Below are 25,352 nucleotides of genomic sequence, written 5' to 3'. Positions count from 1 at the left end.
TGTTGATGTTTTATAATAATTTGTTCTAGCTTGGCTAGTTGTTTGGTGCTGAGGCACATTTCCTCATGGTTTTTCTTTACTTATCTACTAGTTACTTTGAAAAAGGTTTCAGATCCTTTCAAAACCTATTTTTACTTAATCAAAACATAGGTTCATATCATAAATATCTTAAAATAGTAATAGAGTACATGATCATGGTTTACATCAAAACTAATTACTCGTAGGCATGAACAATGAAAGAGCATAGAAAAATCAAAGGAAGCCCCTTCACATAAGAGCATGTCTATATCAATATGTGTTGTTTCTAGCCTCATGGCCTCTACTTGACCTTGATGATGACCCCTCCCTAGTATGTGGTGGCCTCATCAATCCAATCACACCTCCATTGCTTTGTGTCTATTATGTCTACCAAGACTAAGACCTCGATGCTTGATAGCTCTGTACCCTCTGCTCTGGTAGCACTACCACCTCATAATGCATCCTCCAATATTGTGACTCTACACATACCTCACCCACTACCACAACCACATTTTGAATAGATACCTCCTTGATGGCACTAATGAAGTCTCGAGAATCCTAGACTAATCTCTTTTCATTCTATATTGTTATATCATGAGAGGCTACCATGACATCCCTATTTATTGTAACCCAATCAATCTCCATCTGGCACTCCTCTAACTGAATCTAGAGCCCTCTAATCACCTCCATCGTCTACACTTTTAACTTTCTAGTCCCTTTCAATACTTGTACTAGCATCCCTTTTATGCCATCTAATGGATCATCCTCTTATCCATCATCGAGGCATCGTCACCTCTATCCTCATCTCCATTTGACTCCCCTGCATCCTCAGCATCTCCACCCTCCTTGTGATCATCCCCACCCTCAATGTCCCTCCACCTTCATCATCATCCTCACCCCATATGCCTCCTTCTCATCATTTCCCTTCTAATCCTCCTCCTCCCCACCCTAATTTTCTTGTCGTCTCACCTGTAGTACTAGCACTCCAAGATCTATCAAAGGATTTGGCCGATGCTGATCAAACCACCTATCATATGTTATCATTGTGCCCTCATCCATCACATGCATTTTTTCTCCCCATAATCTAGGTTATAACTCCTCCAAATATACATAGGCTACCTATGTCCTAATAGGCATCCCCCACTCTCTAAATTATGCTCTCAATTGGGAAAATAGAGCAAGCCCAATAGGCACATCCTACCTCTCTCCAATTGTTGGTGTACTCTCTCTAGCAAGTACATCTCAATGATCAAGTGTCCAATGATGGTATGTCCAATTAGATATCACTCCTATTTGTAGTAGGGAAGGTTGATCTCATCATCCTCCCACCTCGAGTAATCTATATAGGGCCTCCCTATAAACTACCTCATGGTGTTGAGCTGATGTCTAAAGAACAAGGTGTATCCCAATGGTCCTTATGTTAAGGATCCTCCATAGCTATTTGCATATGGCATATTCTCTATCATCTCTCTCTATGAAATAGGTTTGAATATGACTATGTTCTTAAAGTCCCAGATCTGTAGCAATGTATCTCGTATACTGAAAGACAACCTACCTCTGCAAGCAACCTAGTGGAAGTAGTAGTACATCCCTAGAATCTAGGGCCCCCGTGTAAACATCTTCCCATCCATCACTATCCACTCTAAGACTCTACCCCATCTGACACAGAATCCATGCCCTCTCCTATCTGGTATTAGTAAGTCACCCACTACTAAGCACATCACTACAATAAGGCACTCATCCCAAGCCACTAGCACATCCTATCCAATCTCATAATCCTTGATGCCTAGCTCCTCATCTCCAAATCCAAACATCTAATGTAGTATAGAACACCCTATCATGAGGTCATATCCTACTAAATCCCCATGTATTAAAATCCATAGGATTCACCATACATCCTCCAAGGTCATGGTAGCCTACCTAGTCGGTAAATGGAAGGAATTCATCTCTGAGTGCCATCTCTTTGTCAAGTTTGTCAAAAAACCCTGTTACCTCTAATCTCATGCATGAAGGTAATGTAGTATAGCCCAAGCCCTACTAATATCTTTTACTCACCAACACTCATCCTATGACACAAGGATAGGTTTTGGGGTCTATGTCACCTCATCCACAATAAGGGAAGGTCCTCCTACATAATCATACACTATTTGTCAACCTTCTATGGCTTTCTATCAAGTTTGACCTTGGTTTGGCAAATTCTGACTACATTTGACCATGTTTGACTCAATTGACCTATGGTGTTGACCTCTTTCTAGGTTTTTGAGCATGCACACCAAATTTTAGGTCATTTCAAGTATATCTACATTATTTTCAACCCCTCTTCATTACTATTTATCAAATTTATGTGGCTTTCTACCAAGTTTTTCCTAGGTTTGATCAATTTTTACTATATTTGATGATGTTTGACTAGATTTACCTATATTTTGGCCTCTTTCTATGGTTTTGGGCATGCACACCAAGTTTCAAGCCATTCTGGGCTCATTTACACTATTTTTGACCCTCATAACATCCTGAGGCATAGTTGGGCTTACCAACTGTGCCCATGGTGCACTTGGTCATGCCAATTGTGTCCATGGCATATTTCTTCATGCCAAGTGCACCCTAGGCATACTTGGGTGCATTTTGGATGTACTTGGGGCATTTGGACACCTAAAACTGTCCATGGGGCCCTTTTTGACCCTCGTTTGACCCCTACTTCACCTAGAAATGTGTAAAATGAATAAAATACATAGAAGGGACTCAACGTACTCACCAATGGTCATGCATCTTCCCATTGTCAGTAATTATGCGCTTGTTCTCTGGAATTTTTCTCCCTAAGTAGCCTATCCATCTTCCTTGCTCTAGAACTCTTTTCTTCCAAATGAGATGGTGAAAATGACCTCCAAACCCCTCTCCAAGCCCTTTTACGATCCTTTTTCTACCTAGATGGATGTGCAAGAAGCATTTTTGGTGTCATCCTTAGCCATTACCTAAGGATGTATTTTTGTATCTAAGAGGTAAGCTAGGGGTTATCCCCCTATCTTAAGCTCACTAAACAACATTTAGTGATGCATCAACTAAGTATTCTTGAAGATCAATCAAATTGATGCAATATTGAAAGGGAAGATTGTACATGAATCTGTACATCAGGTACATTGAAATTTACTAAATATTATATTTTGCATAAGATGTCAAAGAGGGAGAGTTTTCTATATCAAAGAAATTTTCTAAATATTTGAAGATGTCAAATACAAAGAGTTTTGATGAAGAATAAACTTGGAGGGTTTGTCGACAAAGGGAGAGATTGATGTCAAAGGGATTTCACATTGATAGAGGGAGTTCTCATGGATAAGAATTAGAATGAAACTAAGGATATTATCCTTACTTTTATTTTTCTCCAAAATTTCATTGTATTATGATATGTTGTGTTGTCATCAATGACAAAGAGGGAGATTGTTGAAAAAAATTGATCAATTGTATATTATCTTTAATGTTACACAAAATGTCATATATTTACCAATTAGTGTATGGCGAGCTCACTTGGGTGATCAAGATAGTTTTCTGTGTCTGCTGAGCATTCTAGTGTTTACCAAGATTAGAAGTTAGTATCTACCAAGCTAGGTTGGCTAACAAAGGATTTTCTTTTTTTGGCATATTCAGTTTAATGAATTTGTTTGTTGGTTCTAGTTGACTAAAGAGATGAAGATTTATTGTTATAATTTGTATTCAAGCCAACTTGACAATGCATATGATATAAGTATAAGGTCAAGTTGAGAATTGAATGTGTAAGAATGTATGAAAGATAAGAAGATGTGTAGAGGAAGCGAATTGCAAGGATAAGCAAAATATCCTTGTTGGGCTAAAAATATTAATTTGATTAGGCAGGATCAAGTATTTGAGCTAGAATTGAGATCTAAAATCAGCAATACAATTGCATCAACAATCACGTCATTTCATTGTTACTCTCTAACCATTGTAACAGTGAATCAAATCTCTTAACAGAGTTAGCCTAACAACTATTTGTAAATCCTCTAATAAGGTGGCATTTCTAGATTCAAGTGTCTAAAGACCTCTAACAAGGCCACTCCTAATAAGCTGATCAAATTCTCTAATAGGGTCAGACCTAATAGTGTGTTTTGTAACCTTTCACATGGTTCGCTTCTAATAGAGCTCACTTCAGAAGAATGAAAAATAGTAACTAGTCCTAATTGGTGGTTTTTCCCAAATTGAACTTCCACGTTAAATCTTGGTGTCACTTGTGTTCATGCTATTTATTTTATATGTATGTAACTAAGTTAATTAAGCTTAATCACACTTAACATCTTAAGATCTTCATATTTAGTACTGGCCAAGTTACAACATATTAATAGTATTAACTGAGTGCCTTTGTGTTAATTGAGTGACTATAGTTTCAAAGTTTATGTTTTGTATTGACATCTAAGGGATATAGGATGTATTTTTTGTGGTAACTAATGCACCCCTCCCCTCTTAGTTACTCCTCTTATATTTCCAACAATAAATAGTTAGATTGTAGTTCATGCCAAGATTCATAGTATCTACCAAGCATCTAAGATAGTTTATAGTATCACCTAAATGTAGCAGAGTGTACCAAGCTTTCCAATAGAAGTGATGAAGATATTAGTGTTAACTGAGCTTCATAGTGTTACCCAAGTATATCAATGTCTACCAAGCTTGTAGTGTTAACAAAGATAATTTAATGTTGATTGAGTTATGCAATAACCAAGTATTTTAGTATCTACTGAATTTCTCAGTGTTCATTGAGTCATGCATTGCTGACCAAGTTCATGCTACTCGAAGTGATCAGTATGGACCAAGCTTTAACATCAACCGAGTGTCAAAGTATGTCGAGTGTTAGAGTATGTCAAGTGCTACAAATGCTTTCTGAGTGCCAAAATGTCAGTGAGTTTGTCTTCAAAACCTGAGTTACAACAATAGGCCAACTTTGTGAATTATGATAAATTTGGTATTGTAGCCAACTCCAGAAGGTAATTAATTGGATTGATATATATATATATATATATATATATATATATATATATATATATATATATATATATATATATATATATATATATATATATATATATAATACATTGTATCATACCCAAATGGTAATAAATAGAAAGTATGTAAAGAAGTAAGAATCAGATGAGTGTGAATTGAAGAAGGCTACAATAAATATATGGTATAGTAGAGACTTATCTATCATGGTAAGGTGATCATTTCATTTCAAGGAACCTCATTCAGCAAATCAAAGTTGCAAATCAGAGATCAGCCACTGATTCATCCTAACAGGTGCATTAGTCAAATCCTTTAACCGGGTGGACTTAACAGTCTTTTGCTAAATCTCCTAATAGAGTGCATAATGAATTATATGTTTGCGAATCCTTTAAAAAGGTGGACCTAACAATCCTTATTGCTCCTAACAAGGAAAATCACCAGAAGTGTTTAATTGTAAGTGTTAACAGGCCAACTTTAATTTGCAATCATAAATCTTGTGGGTGTCATCCCCACCCTAGTTTTACTTTCTATTTGAAAGGTTTTTGGGTCACCATATCTTATGTTAAAGTGTTATGAATGTTCTTTCTTTCATTATTTCATACATGCAATTATATAAGATTATGTGGTGATGATTTAATTAGAGAAGTAACTTTAAAGTTTTATTGGTTCTTGATTCACCCCTCCCCTCTTAGTAACCTAGACTACCTTATATTTCCAACAATTGGTATTAGACCATTTAGTTCTCACATTAGAAGTTTAATAGCTTGGGAAAAGATTAGAGGCAATGGAGGTATACAAACTAGAAAAGGTTATTAAGAATGAAAAGTTGGATCTGGAATTGGCTATTGGACAACTCAAGAAAGCAAAGGAGAAACTCTCTTAATCCTTGCAAAGAAGGAAACATTTTGTAGCACAAATGAATGACAATCTCTACATTGAATAAATAATTTAAAATTTAAGCCAAGAAATAAATTCATATGAAGCTGATGCAACAGTCAAAGACCTACTTGAGAGGAATCTCAATCTTCAAGAAGAAGTTAGAAAGTTGAAAAGAGAACAAAAAGTTCAATCAGTTAGATTATGTGAAGTCATGGAACAAAAGGAAAAATCCAATGAAGACAAAGAAGGAAATGACAATGAAATTAATCAACTATCTCTTCAATAAACAGATTTGATTGATCAACTCAATGATGAAAATCAAGATCTTACCAATTTAAGAATAGAAAATGAAAGATTGAAGAATGATCTCAGCATGAAAAATAAAACCAATCAAAGAATGATGAAATCTCAAGAAAGCATGAGCCATCTGGATAAGAAAACTCAATTTAGACACAAAGGTAAAGTTGGATTAGGATATACATCAGAAGGTGAATCATCTCAGCAAGGAGCTCAAAAGAACAAAAGACCTACTTGCAATCATTGTGGTAAGATAGGTCATACATCATATAAGTGTTGGAGAAATAGTAAAGCAAAATTCAATGGAAAGTGTTACAACTATAATAAGCATGGACATAGAGCAAGTGAATGTAGAGAGAAACCTAAGTTTGAAGGAAAGTGTCACAATTGCAAAAAACAAGGACACAAATCTTCAGAGTGCAAGACTAAGAAGTGGAACTCAATAGAGCAAATAGTGAGAGCAAAATTTGGATGGGATTACAATACATGGTGTAGATGTCACTACTCTGGTGAGTTTGGGCATATTGGAGAAATTTGTGTAAAACATCACATGAGGAAGAGAGACACTACAAAGAGATGTTTTATATGTATAGAACTTGGACATCTTGCCAAGAACTGTATCAACCAAGGAAGAGTTAAAGATGAAAAGAAAGCCAAAGTTGATAATATTAGAAAATAAATGAGGCAACAATGGGTGCAGAAATCTCCAGAGAATACAAGCCAAAGTCATAAAGTTGTTTACACCCAAGTCAATAAGTTGGGTGGCACAATCACTTCAACTTTGTTCCCTATGGAGATCACTAGAACTATGATTCAGAAGAAGTCATCTAACACTAGTTCCATCTAGCAAGCAGAAAGATCCATATCAGCATTTAAGATGCACAAGGATCACCAAGTGATGATGGAAGTTCTAGACCTTACCAAGAAAGGTCAAGTTGCAAGACCTTATTGAGAAAGGTTGGGTTGCATATCCCCCTTGTTCTGGATACAAATGTTGAGTTGGTGACTCTACTAGGTACCAAGGATAGACCAAGCAATGGTAACCCTACCGAGTTCAAGGTTTGTATCATGTTGAAGTTCCTAATAAAAGTTACCACCAAGTGGAGGATAGCATGTCATCGAGCAAACATTTGTACGAAGCATTAATGACAATCATAAAGACAAAATTTTGTAAAAGGATCAAATTCATCGAATCATTTCACCATAAATATCTGGAGCTAATAGTGAAGAGAAATTTTATAGCCCCTAAGTGATTTGAAGTAGTATTTGGTGAAGATAATTTTCATGTTCAAGAATTAACTGAGCGAATGGAATGTTCAAGAAGCAAAGAGAAAAAGGGTTCAGAGATGATGATTCATGGAGTGGATTGCAAGGCTCCCACATTCAAATTGGCACCAACAATTGCAAAGGCACTTGACCCAGTTGGAGCATAGTCTCAAATCCCTCTGAAAGTACTTCTTATAAATGATATCAAGTCATTTTATCACTATTCAATTCAAGAGCTTGGAACCCTAGAAATGAACCAAGCATTCAATGAAATTTGTGTGGATGGTGTTTTGAAACCCGAGCATAGACATTTGGAGATGAAGGGATTGACACGCATTATGCATATGCCGTGAGATTTTCAAGGAAAATGGATTAGATATATCCTTAGCAGAGTTTATGAAATGTTTTTGTGGTTGGATTGCCATGTCTAGATTACAAAGAAGATGATACACATGATTATTGGGTTGTTAATGTTAAACAAGGAAAAAGCCACGAAAACCCTAGGTCAAGTTTAACTAGTGAAAAGAACTCTTTCCAAGTCAGATGGAAGAGGAATGAAACTTAATGGAGTGATAAACATTGAAATAAAGTTTAGAATACATGTTATTACACATAAGATATATATCTTGAGCAGATAGGAAAATGTTCCCTGTGAAGCAATTGACCTAGTGCTAAAGGTGGTGAAAATTTTATCTTTTGATCTTGTCGAGCTATTGTTGAGTCAATTTAGGAAAAACATGGAGTATCTGAGTCTCCAAGAACAATCCATTAAATTTTGGTTCTCTTTTAACCTATTGATTCTTCTATGTTCAAAATTTTTTCCCTTCTAAAGGAACTGCAATACGAAGAAAAGGCATGCCTATATTATATCAAAAAAATGAGTCCATAGCAAAAATGGGAGACAACTTTGAAAGTATAATGGATGCCTACTTTGAAACATTCAAAGAGAAAATGTAGAGTAGATAAAGTATTCCTAAATAGTTAGTAGAAGACTATGAGCAGGATATTTGTTTTCTAGTTAATTGTGACAAGGTCTACATCCAAGCAGTCAGGCCAAGAGTGGCATGGGTAAAACCTTTGAGTTATGAGGTTAACATTGATGACACCAAAGTTATTATTGAGGCTTTCATGAATGAGCTTGTGGATCCCAAGGCTACATACTTTGAAACATATGAGAAGGCAAAGGCCAGGATTGAACTTGAAATCAAGCTATCCCAAGCAGTGAACAAAGGAAGAAAGAGGATAGAGAAAATCATGAAGAACACCAAGTCATTAAGATCTCCTCTCATGATTACTAAAGGTAAGGGAGATGACAGAGACAAAGATGAAGAGGAGAATGTAGAGGAAGCAGAACCTGAGGAAGAGGAGCCTCCCAAGAAGAAAGGGAAGGTTATAATAACAAAGCCTATAGAATCTTCCCCTGCTATGTTCACAAGGAGATCCACCAAATCTAAAAGGAAACTAAAGTTGGGTGATGAAGAGGATGAAGTTGAATAGATAATATTCCAAAAGACTACTCCTACCTTTAAAGAGAGGTTGAAAAGACTAAAAGAAGGAGGAGGCATGGCATCCTTCAAATAACTAAAGTATGACACCATGAGCGCAACAAACAAGAAACTATTTAAAGATGCCCTAGTGGCACATATGGAAAAATGGAAGTATTCCCCTGATGAATTAGTCAAACAAGTTCCTAAAAATAAATTAAAAGTACTTACACCAATTTAGAAGAATGCACTCAATGTTGCTAAGGACATCAGAGAACAAAACTTAAGGCAACTTATGCCTAGTCTGCTAGTCAAGGAAGTAAGGGAATCATTAAAGAAAAATGAGTAGAAGCTTACTCCAAAATTCAATGCACTATTGATCCTATCAAAGGACATTGAATTTGTGGTGAAATTCAATACTATTTCATGAAAAAACATCTATGGGTTGCAAAATCCTAGTGATAATGTTGTATAAATAGATGATAAGGATGGTAAATAAGATGTGGCAAAAGATAATGAAAATATAGAAATAGAAGATGAGGAAATAGAAAATGTAGATATTGATGATACTAATAAGGAAGAAGAACAAGAAGCCACAAGAGGAAGTCTTCCAAAAATTTAGAATTTTGAGGATACTAATGCAGAGAAGATAGCAACAGAGATTATGACTTCCCTTCCTCATTCTTTGAGCAAAGCCTTAGTGCAATCTAGCTTAGAGAAGGTTTCTACCAAGTTGGTTGAGGTTAAAAATAGATCACCAAGCACCCAACCAATCTCTGGAGCAGCATTATCGAGCACTTCAATGAGTGAATATTCTAACACTTCATCTACCGAGTAACAAGTTCAAATCATTCTAGCATCAGGCTAAACCGAGCAACAACAAGGTATTCTTGTTGTTAGTGTTATTTCTACTATTCCTACATTTGTTTATATTTCTACTATTTTCACTATTGTTTCCACCATGGCTAGTGCAATGACAGTTGAGATTCAATCTCAACCAAGCACTAAAGTTTTGAATAAGGGAAAAGAAATTGTGTCATCTCTTATTCATAAGGAAAATGGTTAGAAGGTTGAAACCTCTAAGGAGGAAATTGATCTAGAGGAGGACATTGTAATACCAGATTGGGATCTTTCCAATCCAACTCTTGATCAAATGGATACCCTTGGAGAACTTTGGAAGAAGAGAGAAACGTAGCAAAAGCTCAAAGAGGAAAAAAAAAGAAAAATCAAGTACTTGAAGATATCAAAAGCATATTTGTTGATGCTCTGAGCATTGAGTTTGATGAGAAACAACCTATTTTGGATTAATTGGTTGAAATTGTCCAAAAATATAATGAAGAACTGAATGGACAAGAAAAAACTTTTGCAATGAGTAGAGAGAAAATTTGAAAACAAAGTTTTGGAGCAAGTAGCACAAAAGATAGCTATTGATCATGTAAAATTATCTACTATTCTTGCTACGCTAGATAATATGTAAATAATGTTGTTTCTTTATTTGTAAAGTTGAGTGACATATCTATCTTTACTAAGGAGATTAAGGATAAACTATCCAAGATAGATAAAGATATTAAGGCAAGTGCACATCATTTGTCACTTGATCCTAGTTGTAGTTCTGCACATTTTGTAAAGATCGGGTGCTTGGAAGATCTCCGGGAAGAATTACTAACAGAAGAAGCTAGGACTAGGACCACACTTGCATAAATTCATGGCATGATCCTTCCCAACATGGATGTACTACAAAAGCACATTGCACATGCAAAGACATTGATCCATGGCAATAAATTCTCCATAGCTGACCATATGATGGAACTTTCAACAAATAAGTACAAATAGCCTTGCATGCATCTAAGGTATTGCAATAGAATTGGGACAAGACCATGAAACTAATTTTGAAGGTACATAGCGATTTCTTATCACATTTTGGTACTAACTTTTAAATATTTTGTGCCTTTTGCATTTATGTCAAAAAGGGGGAGAAGATTATTTGTATAGGAAAATATTATCATACTCTAGATATATGTATGGGGGAGAAATATCTATATGGGGGAGTAGTAATATGGAGACACATGTATAGATAGTAGAAAATATGTTTACAAAAGAAATTTTTAAAAATAAAAAAATAGAGTAAGAGGTTACCAAGCTACAATAGTAGACTACAATGAAAACTGAGTTGAAGATCCAGATTGTTGACTAAAGGTGATTTGACTTGTAATTTTTAGAATTCAAAATTTTGGTATGATAAGTGTTTTTGTCACTAATGCCAAGGGGGGAGATTGTTGACATTAAGGTCAATTTGTCTATTAGTGACTTAAAACTTAGACAGTTGGTTTCATTGCTACCGAGATCTACAGTTACTACTATGCTTATCATTCTTCTAGTAGTGCTAACCAAGTATTTCAATTGCTACTGGGCTAAATAATCAGATTGTAGTTCATGTTAAGATTCATAATATCTATCGAGCATTTGAGACAATTTATAGTATCACCCAAGCATAGCAGTGTCTACAGAGCTTTCCAATAGAAGTGATAAAGATCATAGTATTAATTGAGCTCTGTAGTGTTAACCAAGTGTATCAGTGTCTACCAAGCTCACAGTGTTAACAAAGAGAATCTAGTGTTTACTAAGTTATGCATTGTCAACTAAGCATTTCAGTCTCTATCGATTTTCTTAGTGTTCACTAAGTCATACAGTGTTGATTAAGTTTTTGCTATTAGAAGTGATCAGTATAGACTGAGCTTCAACATCAACCAATTGTTAGAGTATGTTGAGTGTTGACAATATTTGTTGAGTGTCAAAACATCACCGAGTTTGTCTTCAGAATCCAAGTACAACAATAGACCAACTTTGTGAATTATGATGAATTTGGTATTGTAGCCAACTCCAGAAGGTAATTAATTGGATTGATATATATGTAATACATTGTATCACATCCAAATGGTAATAAGTAGAAAGTATGTGAAGAAGTAAGAAGAAAATGAGTGCAAATTGAAGAAGACTACAAGCAGTATATGGTATAGCAGAGATTTATCTATCATGGTAAGATGATCATTGCATTTCAGGGAATCTCATTCAACAAATCAAAGTTGCAAATAAGAGATCAGCCACTGATTCATGCTAACATGTGCATTAGTCAAATCCTTTAATCGGGTAGACTCAATCGTCTTTTGATAAATCTCTTAACATAGTGCATACTTCACTATATGTTTGTAAATCCTTTAACAAGGTGGACCTAACAATCCTCATTGCTCTTATCAGTGCAAGTCACTAGAAGTGGTCAATTGTAAGCCTTAACTGGCCAACTTTATACTAAAGTCATAGAGCTTGTGGGTATCATCCCCACCCTAGTTTTACTTTATATTTGGAAGGTTTCTAGGTCACCATATCTTGTCTCAAAGTGTTATTAATGTTATTTCTTTCATTCTTTCAAGTATGCAATTAGATCAAATTATGTGGTGATGATTTAATTAGAGAAGTAAGTTTAAAGTTTTATTGCTTCCTAATTCACCCCTCCCTTCTTAGTAACCTAGCCTAACTTATATTTCCAACAATATACCACCCCTATCAGGACATGTTTTTATGGCTTTTTCATCGGTTATTCTTTGACACAAGCTCTAAACCACGTTGTATCAAAGAGGGGCAAAATGTAAACACTAAAAAATGGTTTGTGTCTACTATTTAATCACATTTTTATACTAACACGTCACATTTTCTCATTTCACTAATTCCAATGTTTTGGCCAACTTGATTGTCATTCAAGCATATTTTGACATTATCCTTCATCATTCACACCCTCTTTCAAATCAACTATAGATCATTTCAGAAGCAATTCATGTGTTATCTAAACTTTTTAAAACCAACTCTAAATCATTTCAATATCATTGAAATCCTCTCTTATCCACCCAAAACCATCGCAAATCAACCCTAAATAATCTAAAACATGTCAAACATCCCTAATCAATCATCATTTACCCAACCCTAGGCATTTTTGTACCCCTTAGTATCTTGTCAATTTATCAAACCTATCAAATCTAACCTTAGCATTGTCATATCCCTTAGTACTAGGTCAATCTATCATTTTATCATATGATCATGGACATTGTGGAGTCCCTCAATGTCAGATCATGGCATTATCCAATCAATTAAATAACATTGGCAATATTTGCAGTGTTATTATGATCAATATTATCAATCAATTTTGATCCTGTGGCATTTACAATGTTCATTAAATATTGTATGTCCTTAATCTATGTCATATGTCCTTGACATGTTATCAATCCTAATCACTCTATCAATTTAATCATGGCTTTGATCTACCCACCATCATCCTAGTCGATTTGCATAATCATCACATTTCATCAAAAGGTTGATCTTGCATTTATTTCATCAAATTGGCCAATCATTTACTAATTTTTCCTATAGGATTAGTTGACCATTATCTATTCACATGTCATTTCAATTATTTTCGTCCTGCAATACTAATTATTCTCATTAACCAACATCCTTAATTAATTAGTATTTATTAATTAATTGGTCCATCATCATGAACTATGGGAATTCTCAATTTCCTATGTTCTATTTTCCCATTTCTAATTTCTATTTTACTAATTTCCATTTGTGTGGAATATTTGAATAAGAAATTCAAATATTCCACCTAGTCTTGACACATGGCCATAATATGTCATAGATCCTCTCTCTACACTTGGCTAATATGTGTCATATTTGGCATATATTATTCCTTATACATGACTATAATAAGCCACTCTTGCCATAGATTCTTGTCTACAAACTTGGCTTTGATGTTCCATAGGTCTATCATAGATTCTCTTCCACTTTTAGCTGTGTTGACTTGTATGTATCATAGAATCCTATAATTGGAATATTGCATCATACTTCTCATAAATATTGTAAGGAATATCATGCCAAGTTGCAAACTTGAATTGACAAATGCCCATCTCATCATTCATGTCTTGCCTTTTGTGTTTTAGATATAAATTGAGCCATCTTGCACTCATTTTTTCCTTAACATCTGTATTCTCTTGAATTATGTCAAAACCACGCTTCTAGTATTCTCAATAGAATTCATCCCATCATATTGATTTATCATTTTCTTTCAATTTTATGTGCACTATACGAAATTTGAGCTACATTAGTAATGGAGAAGAAAGAAGGACATGGGAACTACAATTGAAGAGTGGTGTTTTACTTGTTTTAATTCCTTTAATTTCATTGATTTTCATGGTAGATTAGATTGTTTTAACATATGTTGATTGATTTTTTGGTTTCTCATAATATGTTAGGTTTTAACCCATTTTCTAGTCCTACACACTAGAGTTGAGGAAGGGGTGCTCCTAATTTCATTGGTTTCCTACCAGATTCATTTGATGATTTAATTCATAGATGTGTTATTACTTTGGCTTATGTCCATTAGGAATTTCCCTTTCATTAATTTTATTTAAATCTCTAGTTACTCTATCTTCATTATTTTATTTTCAAACATGTGGCTAAAATAGGAATTCATATAATTGCATTGATCATAAAATAGAAAATACAAAGATATATGTTTTGTGGTTGCATTTCAGCAACGTTGTACAGAATTGGTAGATACCAACAAAGGCCTCCTTGTGAACATTTACATTTATCTTTGATTGAGCTACCAGTAGGTTGAAAAATAGTCATTCAGAACTTTGGAGTTGGTCATTGATTAGCTCTACAAGAGAGAGATTCGTGAGAATTTTTGTCATTAACATCATGCAAAATGATTGCTCAACACTTTCCATCATCCTGATTAATTTATTTGACTAGTTATTGTTTGGTGGTTATTACCTGCATGTCCTATATTCTCATAGGTAGAATGTATAGGCATGCTGGTCTATTCTTCCAACTAGGATTGGAGTTTCTCTAAGATTTTTTATTTTTCCACAATCTTAATCTACATGCCTTGACCTTGTGTTCATACTTGTTACAATAGTAACAATACCCATCAAATACTTTCCCTTGAGTGTGAGATCTACACTCTCAAGAAGAGTGACCATACCTATAACATATGTTGCACTTCCCATGAAAGATGTGGTTGCATTAGGTGCAATCCTTTTGTGCCAACATATAGAGGTATGACCTCTTTCACCACAACAATGACAAGTTGGTTTCTTAGGATGCTTACCTTTAGACGATATTTTGCCTCATCCATGTTTGGCCTGTATTTTTCTCTTAGGCGCTTCTCCCCTTCAGTCTTGCTAACTCCTTCATAACCAAGACCAGTTGTGTCATTTTTTCACCTTTGAGCTTTGAGTTTCTCATCTACCTTCTTGGAGTTTTCATTGAACCTTCTTAATTTCTCATTTCTTTTGTTGGTATCCCTCAATTCCTCAACTATCTTTTGAATTTGTTAGTCCTTTTGTCTAGCATTTTCCTCATCTACTTTCTTGGTTTCCATGGCTTCACTCAGTATTATTTTAGCTTTTTCCAATGCTTATATTACATCTCTTCTCTCTTTTTGTGCATGACTTGGTCTTTCTGATGCTTCTTCTAGTTCTTTCTTTAGTTTGGCAGTTGACTTTCTCTACTTCTTGTTATTAGATGTGAGGTCAAATATAGTTTCTTTAGATCCATTTAATCTACTCTGCTCTGCCATTTTCTCAACGATTTTGTGACTCTCATTGATTTTCTTCATTCACAAGGGATCCTTAAGAATTTATTTTAGGTCTTCTATGGTGTCAAGTGCTTATTCATATAATTGTATGTACCTCATAGTTATTGATTGATCTTCCCTCAAGCTGGAAGGCTTCCTAATTTTAGCATCTAGACTCTAATACCAATTATTGGTCCCAGCTGGTACTTATAGGGGTGGTGAATCAATATAGTTTGCTAATCTAGTTAAACTTTTCACCGCTTTAAGTACAACACTTAACAGCCACTTGAAAGCCAACACAATTGTGAATGTAGCAAAGTGAAAGCATATGAATTCATACACAAAAGCATTCATCAATGAGCACACAAATTTTTTATATGGAAACCCTTGATTGAGAGGATGAAAATTAAGGTAGGGATAATATACCTACTATCCTTTTACTACAAATAAAAGGTTGCTCGGTCAGAGGCTACAATTTGTTCCTTCTAAGAACACATCCTGTTAGGAATGTTTGTAAACTATTAGATTTATAATTAATCTGTTAAGGTTGTCTTGTTAAAGGATTTAGCACTCTTTCTGAGAGGCACCTAGTTAAAGGATTTAACATGTGCTTATGGCTAAAGCATAATCTGTCAAGAGCTTACAACTTGATTGCAATGGTTAAAAATTAATCATATATGATCTATACATATAACACTTTTCTTCACCAATGAATACCTTTGAGATGTCATGATCTCTCTTCCTGTGATAGGCTTTCTCAGTGATTTCCTCCATATCACTCTACCTTTGTCTCCTCAACTTTCCCTTATAGTATACTCAACTACCTCTAGTTAGGTGTGGGTCTTCATTCTATAACTTCTTCTTTTTTTCTTTTCTTTTGTAGTATCTTTTCCTGTCTACATTCTTGTCCACACTTTCTTCCCTTTTTCTTCACCCTTCCTCAACACCTTTTTTTAAGGTATGAAGTTAGCCCTTTTTCTATAGGTGTTAGAATCCTAAGGAAGTATCTCGCTTAGACCAATAAGTTCAAAATTTAAACTCAAATTGTTTGGCAGTTTCATGAGCAACATATGATACCTACATTGTAGGTTCTAGACTATTAGAGTTGTCAGTCTAACATGGGTCTCATCTTGATTCATTTTTCCTTTCTGCATTCCACCATCCTTGTTAGAGTATAATCTTAATTTAAATTCTTCTCATCTCTATTCTTCCATGTCACTTTGATGACTCCTCATGATGACTAGATTAGTCTTCAGTCAAGTCCTATTCTTTTGTGTGGACTGATGAAGATATTTTCCTGTACTCAGGAGGTGAGAATTCTTTGATCTATTGCTAATCAACAAAAACATTCTTATACCAACTTTTCTTTGATGCAACTAGTTGGTCAACAAGGTGCTTACATGGAAGTTCTCCAAAACTTGGGTTCTAACCAAAATAGGTGTATGCATGAGTAACCTCAAACTTTTCTCCTCACCAAGAATAAAGACATGACAACTTAAAAATAGATTGATTGACCTTACCACATACATTTATAATTAAATAGCCAATAGACTATTATAGGAGAGACTTTGGATATAATATGTAATGTCTCATACCTAAAAAAATTTAAGCAGTATGAAGTTTGTCAAAAAGTTTGGGAAAGGTGACATACGATGGAAAAAAATTATTTAATGTGGATAGTGGAGAGGAGACACTCATTTGTGGTGCACTTGGTAGAACAAAAGTAGACTCTGCCAACCATGGCTATCAAAATACCTAGACTATGGATCACAATTGCACTTTAGAACATTTATTGAGAAGGATTTACTTTGCAATTCCAATATTTTCCAAAAGCTTAACTTACCAACCTCTATAGGCCTGTCACTGTGAAGTCCTTTGATAGGCATGGATAAAACTTGCAGCTTTGTCAAGCTCCTAATGACAACTCTAGCTATGGCTCCCTTTGGTCCCGAGTGACCATGGTCAAAATAAGATAACCTATTAACATTCAATCATGTAACATGTCCTAAGCTAAAATCACTTATAACTCCCATCCATGAGCACAAATCTACATCAATCTCATTCTAGGCCAAAAAAGGGCCTAAAAATCACAAATTCTCCAAAGGACTTCTTCAGCTCTAACAAACTCATCCCCTCTATTGTTAAAGCCTAGCATAGGTAGAAATAGAAACAACATATCATCCATAGATACCATGATGTAGCATAGAAGGATCATTCACAATAAGCTCTTCCACAGAATAATAGGCAATCACATGGAATGATACAAGTAGATGTTGGTGGCTTTAAGTGAGATTTATTTGAAAATATAGATTTTGATGATTACAAAGAGAACTCAAAACAATTTTGGTACAAAAGCTCATCAGGTAGACATGGTTAGAGTGATTATCACTAAAGCACTTATCAGGGAAAGGAGGGGGGCATAACCCTTCAAAAGGCTACAACATTAACATAAATTAGGATTTCAAGAAGTCAAAATTTTAAGAACAATGAAACAAGGATGAATATGGTAGACTTTCTAGTCCTAAAACTCTTGAACAAATAAAACAAGAAAAGAATTGAGAACAAAGTGAAAAACATGCTACTTTTATAGAATCCAAGCTATGTGTATATGTATTGAATGTCTCTTTTAAAAATGAAGCTAGATATAGAGGAAGTCTTCCTCTTGAAGAAAAGAAGATGAGATTTCAAAATATATATCATGATTTGAGTGATGAGCAACATTTTGATAGTCCAAACTTCAAATCTAGTAAGTGATATTTTGAAGGGAAAATGTAGAGGACCCCTAGGAAATGATGATATCACATGGGAGAGATTTACAAAAGAGCCAAATCAAAATAATTAAGGATTTAGTTTAGGCATGAATGTTAATAGTACAGAGAAGGAAAACCTTGTATCATTGTCTCAAGAGAAAGTTGAAGAGGGAGAGCTCCATGAGGGTGATGATTATGTATTTGAACTTACTATTAATTGAAGATCAGGAGATCTTAAAGCTTCTAATGTGGGTATTGCTATGGTGCACAAGGCACCATCCTAGGGAAATGGAAAAGTGCTTGATGTACACTAAGAAATTTCACATCCCTAAACCATTCTATCTAAGGTATTCCATGGGTTAGAAAGCTTGAATTGTGGATTAGAGTTCCCTAGTCATGGAGTTAAAAGGCATACAATAAAAGAAATAATATAGCTCTCAACTAAGCCTTAAGAATGCAACCCTTGATAGTAAATCATGAAATGGGATATTCTTTAGACAAGAGCAAGAGTGCTAGTGTCAAAGAAGTCTCAAGTATGCAATGCAAAGATAAAATTATGGTAGAATGAGATACATAATGTAGCTATGCTAATAACATGAAAGTATTGCCAAGACATCCTAATCAAACTAGGTAAACTATGTTATTACAAAAGAAACTAAGCTAATACAAATGATGCTAAACTAGAATGAAGATGCAAGAATGAGACAAGAAGATAGAATTTCTCCACAAAATGCTCTAGAGAAACCTGTAAGTAGACATGCAGCATAACAATAGCTCAAAAATGGGGATCCTTTTAGATGAAGAGAGCTTTCTCTTTTAAAGGTATATGGAAGGTTGAGATCAAGATCAAGAACTAAATGATCAAGGGTGGGGGTTGACTTTTAGCATGATCCATGTGAAAGATCATTTTTCCACCAATGAGAAAGAGATGACTTTTCATGTGAGACCAAGTCTTTTCTTTTAATTTGTAAATAGGAAAAAGACTTTATGTGTGCACATTAGAGTGGGTTGGAAGAATGAGGTCTTTTTATTTAATTAAAAGGGGACATGTTCTTTTAATCAAATATGGACTTAGGATATTATAGTCAAACTATAGGTTAAAATCAAATAAATTGATTTTTAGATATTTGGTCTAGGCAAATATTTGAATAATTTAGCCAAAATGTTGAGAAGGGGACTAATAGTCTAGATGAACATTTTTAGGTGATTACATTTTCCCGTCTTTGACTAATGTGTGATCAATGTGGGAATACATTATGTCAAAGAATGAAGAAGCCAAGTAGGCAGTAGAAGATAAAGAGATCTAATTTCGAAAAATGCAGAATTAGATAGCAATTCCTGAATGTACAGCCTAGTAGTGATAGTACTGAACACTAGGAGATATATGATATCAAGACTCAAGAAGAGTAATAACTTCAAGAAAAGTATATAGATCAAGAGAAAATGGAAAAGTGAAGCATATGCTCCTCAGAAATAGATAGTTATAGTAAGCAAGCAATGATAGAATATTCATGTCCCCTTGGGATCAAAATTGAAATGAGGTAAAGGGTATGCAAAAATGAGAAAGATATGATCAAATTGAAATAAAGCAAATTCCATGGTGATAGATAAGTGATTATAATCCAAGAGTGACTACGAGAAAGTGATAGAATGCCCTAGTTTGACTAGAGTTGACCAGGAAGGATAAGGTATTAAAAGTAGATCAAATCAAGTAGAAAGATGAAATAGAAGTGGAATGAGGTGAATTAAAGTAGGTAAGAAGTGTAGAAATGATGAAGACATGAAGAAATGATGATGCCCTAGTGAAGATTCGAAGATTAGATCTCAAAATGTCAACTAATTGCATAAAAGAAGACATAATTTTAAAATGTGATTTTGACCATCAAGATGAACTTAGATTTTGATTTTGGTCCTAAAAATAGATCCAGGATGTCAAAATTAGCTCGGGGTGCAATTTTCGTGGAATTTTGAAGAGTTTGAAAATTGGATCAAAATTAGGTTAAAGGACTATATAAGGGTTCAAGGTCATTTTCAACTCATTTTGTCTTTTGTGAGTTTGAGAGCTTTGAGTGCTATAAGAGAGATAGTGATGGATTTGGTAGGGATTCCAACTCCACGACACCATTTTGAGCACAACCAGTTGCACAACTGGCCAACATATTACGAGGCCTCAGTAATTTATCAAAAATTTCAAGCTTTTTAGTCATTTATCACATATTTTGACACATTTTCATGCATTTTTTAATATATTTATGCAAAATATTGTGTGATACTTTAAAAATATCACATGCATATTGTGATAAATATCGCATGATACTTCTGATAGCAACATTGTATTGCACGACTATTAGAGAGTGTATCATATGGGAGGCACCCAATAGTTGCATGACACAAAAGTCTTGCAAAACTACTATAAGAAGTATCACATAATATATTATCAACAAAAAGTATCACATCACTATTATAAACAATGTTGCACAGTTAATTCTTGAGCATTTTTTCATGTGTAGAAGCAAAATTTGAGCTTATTACTTTGGATTTCTTATGTGCCTGGTTGTTTATAGCTTTACTTAGGTCATCATGATGAGTACTAATATTCTTTTATTTCTCATTTTGGTCATGCATATTGTTTTTCTAGCATTACTTATGAGAGCCCCCAAGGTAGTGGGGCTATGAGTCATATGTCACCTAGATGATGATGAGGTAATGGTCTTAGAGACTATGGGCTTCAGTTGGTTATTGCATATTCCCCATATCTAGGTGAACCATGAATTCTTAACAACATTGGCAAAGAGGTGGCACAGTGAGCATAACACCTTTCATTTTCCCAGTAGTGAGGCCACCATTACTCTAAAGGATGTGTATCACATCCTTCGTGTACCATGTCACAATGATCCGGTGAGTATGATTAAGATGTTGTGAGAGTCATGCTTTTAGTTCTTGATTTCCAAATGAGGTGTACCTAACATGAGAATTTGTATGTCATAGGTTTACTATGATCAAACCCTAACAAAGGGGAGAGTAGCAGTACAACAGTTGTTAGAGGATGTCAGCATCCTAGACAATCATCTTAGTTGGGAGTGGTTGCTAGATGATTATGGGGACCAGTATCCCATAGCCTACATTATATGTTCATTGGTAGCCCAAGCCCTAGTCACAAACAAGAGCTAGAAGGGCTTCCCTTTGGGTTGGGGGCAGCTAGTGGCAGACTTGATCGAGTGACCTCAAAGGAATGTGGGGGGACTAGAGATCATCATCGATATGTACCACAAGCTCCATGAGATTGCATATTGAGAGGGGAGGACATGGGCATGAGAACACATATTTGTAGTGCAGTCACGAGTATAGCCCAAGAAGTGAAGACATCCCTACATATACATATTTACTGGCTTCATCGCACAGTCCCATAATGGAGATGTCACTTAGTACAAGAGATTATTCAATGAGCTGACATAATTCATGAGGAGGTCATATAGGTAGTGTTCCCAATGGTCTAATTCCAAGGAGCTGGAGTACATATGCTATAGTAGACCACTTATGGGAAGACACTCAGAAATTGTGAAGTGGTTTGTCATTAGTAGAGTATGGAGATAGTTTAGGTATTGATAGGTTATTTTACTAAGACTATCACATATGCTTGCTTCAGGGGCAAGGAGGAGCATGGGTGGCTGCTCATGCTAGATTACCATGTCACTATGAGGGATATGACAATATTATAGTGAGAGCCCTGGGACTATCATCCTGATCTCGTAGATGTAGTAGCAGAGATGGCCTATCTTCTTGAGATGTGTTACCTTAGGTAGGAGAATAGGGAGGGGATGGTGGAGATGGAGGAGGTGGAGATGGAGGAGTTAGATAGATGGAAGTGGGAAGTAATGCTAGGAGAGCCTCAGGGAGGTAGAAACGGTCATGGATTCAAGCCACGAGGGAGGAGGTCGGGGAGGAGGAGGGTAAAGAGGGTAGAGCCTCGATAGGAGCAGCCCATGGGAGGAGATGAGGAGGATTTGAGGGATGCTCATATTTGAGCATTAGAGGTGGAGCTACAACATGTATAGATTGCCATTGTTGTGCAAGATGAGTAGCTAATTGATGAGTGTGAACATAGTGAAGAGTTCTATAGGGAGAGTGATGCAACTAGGTGACAAGTGCATCATGGTGCATAGGAAGCTTACTAGTATGCTACATACAGGGGTCTAGTATCGCTAGGTCAGGGATTCTTGATTATTCAGAGTGGGCTAGGAGAGTAGAGGGCATGTACAACCACTAGATAGGAAACATGCTCCTCCACCATGACTACTATTGGCCCAGGAGGGCGAGAGTCGGTCTTAGGTCTAGGACTAGGTCTAGATTGGTGTCGTTGTGACACTTTTGATGTATATATGTATTTTGAGATGGTTATCTAGATCTTGGATCTCACATGTACATGTACTCTAATTTTATTTATTTATATATATATATATATATATATATATATATATATATATATATATATATATATATATATATATATATATATATATATATATATATATATATATATATATATATATATATATATATATATATGAGATACTAGATTCAATTTGATCTTCATTGTGTATTTGTCTCATTTTATTCTCATGTGATAGATTTGTGTGGATGTTTCAGCACTTGTGTTTATGTTTCTATGACGTTGTGCTCTTTTATGTCCATGCTCATACTCATGTTTATGTTCTTACATTTATATGCTCATGGATGTATCTCTCTCATAGATGTTTTATCTCTCATGTTTATGATATAGACTCATGTTTTAAAAATGTGATACTTGGATAGATTAAATTAGATGATGAGATTAACCCCTTGTGATGATAGGTATAGAAGAAGCAAGATAGGGGACATGATCAACAAGTGATGAAAGATGTGATCGAGACGAAAGATGGGAAGGAATGAACATAGTTAGCTGACGTGTCCATGGAACATGAAGAGAGAGCTCTCTCCATGCAAAAATGTAAGACTAAGCTAGAATGATCTTACAATCCAAACTAAAATGCAAAGTGGTTACTTGCAAGGGATGCATAACTTTTAGACTCTAATTTCATCATTAAGCATTATTAGGGACATTGAAAGATCATACAATGCTCACTAGTATAACTATGAGGATATGAATATGATCTATATCGAATAGGTGTATGGGAATCTAACCTAAGCATCAAAGACATGTAAGTCAAGATGACTAGTAAAGTTAGATTCCCTAAGTTTAATATAGAAAGATTACACATTTATCAAGACATAGGTTCTAGGATAACCCAAGAGTGTGGTCTTACAAAAATAGACAAGGATGATGCATTGTAGGCCCAAAGTGTCAAGTAGGACAAAGACAAATGCTCTCAACACCTTAGAATAACAAAGTATTCCCATAATTAGAAAACAAGTAAAACATACCCCATGTCCCTAGTCTTCTAGTCTATGAATATTGTGATGTGTAGCCTAATCAGACTTAGAGGTTTATTTGGCAACACCCTAGGTGCACTTCCTATCATAGTACAAGGTAGGGTCAAGGGGCAATGCCCCCACAAGGGTTTTCAAGGGCAAGGCCCCCGAAGCCAAAAAATAACCTTATATTGTAAAAGGTGTCATTTACTATTTTTTCTATTATTCTAGCCCTAATTTTGTAAGCGGTAAAAAGCTTGTATAAAAGGTTTAGGGTTAGGGATTTTCATAATGTGTGATGTGAAAATTGGTCTTTACAATGGTATTGAGCTGCAAGGGATCGCAAATTGTAATCGAGTTGTAATCACTAGATCATAATAATATTAGACTTTATATTGGTGGACATAGCCTAGAGATTGGGTGAATCATGTTAAATTGTGGTGTCTTATGTTCTCTTTTATGCGATCTACTATTTTTTGGTATTGGTTATATTTGCATGTAACTATTATTTCTATTTGAGGTTAATCCTAACAAGTGGTATCAGAGCTAGACAGTCATCATTTTTTTTGTTTTTTTATAGCTAAATTATCATCATCATTTTTTTTTAGCGATCCTCTACAAGAAGGTCTCACAATTGACTAGGAGTCTCACAGTTGAGTGGGAGCTATGGCAGATGAGGGTAAGCTATAGGTGGAAAAGTTTAATGGGAAAAACTTTCAGTTATGAAAGATGCAAATGGAGGACTATCTTTATCAGAAGGATTTATGAAAGCCATTGGAAGGAAAGTCCAAGAAACAAGGAACTATGTCAGGTGAGGACTGGGAGATTTTAGACAAAAAGGCACTTGGAAGCATTCGATTTTGCTTGGCACCATCAGTGACATTTAACATTACAAAAGAAAAGATGACTGAAGAGTTGACGGAAACCCTAATGAAATTGTATGAAAAGCCCTCTGCTTCAAATAAGGTATTTCTCGTAAAGTGTTTATTTAATATGAAAATGGTAGAAGGTAGATTTGTTGCAAATCATTTAAATAAGTTTAATATTGTTACTAGTCAGTTATCTTCTACGGGTATTAATTTTTATGAATAAATTAGGGCTCTCTTAATTTTGTGATCTTTGCTTGAAAATTGGAATGGCTTTGTAATGGCTGTGAGTAATTGTGTTTCTAGATCTAATACCCTAAAATTTGATGATGTGATCGATGTTATTTTGAGTGAGGAAACTCATAGGTGGATCTACATCAAGAAGTGTTTTGAATGCACAAAGTAGGGGTAGAATGACTGAGAGAGGAAATCATTTTAGAAATCATGGGAAATCAAGAGGAAAGTCAAAGGGGAAGAGGTCTCAATCCAAAGGACCAAGAGATTGTTGGTACTGTGGTAAAATAAGAAATAAGAAGAAAGATTGTTGGACTTAAAATAACAATGAAGGAGATAAACTAGAAGGGAACAAGGAGGAAAATGTGGTAAGTAACAAATTTGAAGAGGATGCTTTGCTTCTATCTTTAGAAAGTGTTGATGATTCATGGGTTTTAGATTTAGGTGCTTCATTTCATGCTACACCTCATAGAGGTTATTTTATTGATTATGTCCAAGGGGATTTTGGGCTTGTCTATTT

This window comes from Cupressus sempervirens, chromosome 3, assembly GCF_028749045.1.
Source record: "Cupressus sempervirens isolate cs-2001-9-10 chromosome 3, ASM2874904v1, whole genome shotgun sequence".
NCBI classification, from domain to species: domain Eukaryota; kingdom Viridiplantae; phylum Streptophyta; class Pinopsida; order Cupressales; family Cupressaceae; genus Cupressus; species Cupressus sempervirens.
The sequence above is the reverse complement of the archived record's forward strand: the minus strand, read 5'-3'. Positions refer to the sequence as shown.